Source organism: Anomaloglossus baeobatrachus, unplaced genomic scaffold, assembly GCF_048569485.1.
Source record: "Anomaloglossus baeobatrachus isolate aAnoBae1 unplaced genomic scaffold, aAnoBae1.hap1 Scaffold_274, whole genome shotgun sequence".
Taxonomy (NCBI): Eukaryota; Metazoa; Chordata; class Amphibia; order Anura; family Aromobatidae; genus Anomaloglossus; species Anomaloglossus baeobatrachus.
The window spans coordinates 257,173-259,873 of record NW_027442237.1 but is presented as its reverse complement, the minus strand read 5'-3'; positions in this window follow the sequence as shown (position 1 = coordinate 259,873).

The window sequence follows — 2,701 nt, the reverse complement described above, 5'->3', positions numbered from 1 at the left end:
AGTCGGGCGATACGCCGCTGGAACAATACCGACAGAGCCGACACCTGTCCCTTGAGGGAATTGAGGGACAGTCCTAGCTGTAGACCGGACTGTAGAAAAGACAGGATGGTCGGCAAGGAGAACGGCCAAGGAGCATGGTCGGAAGAGCGACACCAGGACAGGAAAATCCTCCAAGTCCTGTGGTAAATCTTGGCCGAGGAAGACTTCCGAGCCTGAGTCATGGTGGAGATGACCTCAGAGGGAATGCCTGACGCCGTCAGGATCCAGGACTCAAGAGCCACGCCGTCAATCTGAGAGCCGCAGAATTCTGGCGGAAGAACGGACCTTGAGAGAGAAGGTCTGGGCGGTCCGGGAGATGCCACGGCACCTCTACGGACAGACGGAGCAGGTCTGGGTACCAGGCTCGCCTGGGCCAGTCCGGAGCAATGAGTATGACTCGCCGGCCCTCCATTCTGATCTTGCGCAGAACCCTGGGCAAGAGCGCTAGAGGGGGAAACACATAGGCCAGACGGAACTGAGACCAATCTTGAACCAGTGCGTCTGCTGCGAAGGCCTGAGGATCGTGGGAGCGAGCCACGTAAACCGGAACCTTGTTGTTGTGCCGGGATGCCATTAGGTCCACTTACGGAGTGCCCCACTTGCGGCAGATTGATCTGAACACTGACGGATGCAGGGCCCACTCGCCGCTGTCCACGGTTTGACGGCTGAGGTAATCGGCCTCCCAGTTTTCCACGCCTGGGATGTGGACTGCAGACATGGTGGACTTGGAGTCCTCCGTCCACTGGAGGATTCGTTGAACCTCCAACATCGCCAGACGGCTGTGAGTCCCGCCCTGGTGATTGATGTAGGCAACCGCTGTCGCGTTGTCCGACTGAACTCGAATGTGCTTGCCCGCCAACAGGTGGTGAAAGGCTAGGAGAGCTAGAAACACAGCTCTGATCTCCAGCACATTGATCGAGAGGGCTGATTCGGACGGAGTCCAAGTGCCCTGTGCTCGGTGATGGAGAAATACTGCTCCCCAACCGGAGAGGCTGGCATCCGTGGTGAGGATCACCCAGGACGGAGTCAGGAAGGAGCGTCCCTGAGACAGAGAGAGGGGCCGAAGCCACCACTGAAGGGAGCTCCTGGTCTGTGACGACAGAGCCACCTGCCTGTGCAAGGAAGAGATCCGCTTGTCCCAACAGCGGAGAATGTCCAGCTGCAGGGGACGCAGATGGAACTGAGCAAAGGGAACCGCTTCCATGGACGCCACCATCTGACCCAGCACCTGCATGAGGTGTCTGATGGAATGACGGCGGTGCCTCAGCAGAGAGCGCACCGCCAGACGAAGGGACTGCTGTTTGACTAAGGGCAACTTGACAAGTGCCGGCAGAGTCTCGAATTGCATCCCTAGGTACAAAAGCACCTGGGTCGGGGTCAGAGTGGACTTGGGCAGGTTGACAAGCCACCCGAACTGAACTAGCGTGGCGAGAGTGAGAGAGACACTCCGCTGGCAGTCTGCACTGGATGAGGCCTTGACTAGAAGGTCGTCCAGGTAAGGAATCACTGCCAACCCCTGGAGGTGCAGGACCGCAACCACTGCTGCCATGACCTTGGTGAATACTCGAGGGGCCGTGGCTAAGCCGAAGGGGAGAGCCACGAATTGGAAATGTTCCTCTCCGATCGCAAAGCGTAGCCAACGCTGGTGTGAAACCGCAATAGGCACATGCAGATAGGCATCTCTGATGTCGATGGATGCCAGAAAATCTCCTTGGGTCATTGAGGCAATGACCGATCTCAGAGATTCCATGCGAAAGTGCCGCACCTGAACATGCTTGTTGAGAAGCTTGAGATCCAGGATGGGCCGGAAGGAACCGTCCTTTTTGGGGACTAGAAAGAGGTTTGAGTAGAAACCGCTGAACCGTTCCCGGGCGGGAACCGGAACAATTACACCGTTGGCCTGCAGGGATGCCACGGCCTGAGAGAAGGCGGCGGCTTTGGAGCAGGGGGGGGTGGACAGAAAAAATCTGTTTGGCGGGCTGGAAGAAAATTCTATCCTGTAGCCGTGGGAGATGATATCCCGCACCCACTGATCGGAGACGTGTTGCAACCACACGTCGCCAAAGTGGGAGAGCCTGCCACCGACTAAGGACGTTGCTGGCGCGGCCAGATAGTCACGAGGAGGCTGCCTTAGTGGCAGCGGCTCCTCCGGTCTTTTGAGGACGCGGCTTTGCGCGCCAGTTGGATTTACGATCCTTGACTGCGGTAGTGGACGAGGCCGAGGGCTTAGAGGACGACCAGTTAGAGGAACGAAAGGAACGAAACCTCGATTGGTTCCTGCCCTGGACAGGTTTCTTGGCTTTAGCTTGTGGCAAGGAAGTACTCTTCCCGCCAGTAGCTTCCTTAATTATATCATCCAGATGTTCCCCAAACAGCCGGGACCCAGCAAAAGGGAGACTCGCAAGGTACTTCTTAGAGGAAGCGTCTGCTTTCCACTCTCGAAGCCACAAGATCCTGCGGATCGCGAGGGAGTTAGCGGAGGCCACCGCAGTGCGGTGAGAAGCCTCCAGGATGGCAGACATGGCATAGGATGCAAAAGCCGAAGCTTGAGAAGTTAAGGCATCCGTCTCAGGAACAGAGTCCCTGGAGAGGGAATGAATCTCCGCCAGAGAGGCAGAGACTGCCTTAAGAGCCCACACTGCCGCAAAAGACGGGGAGAACG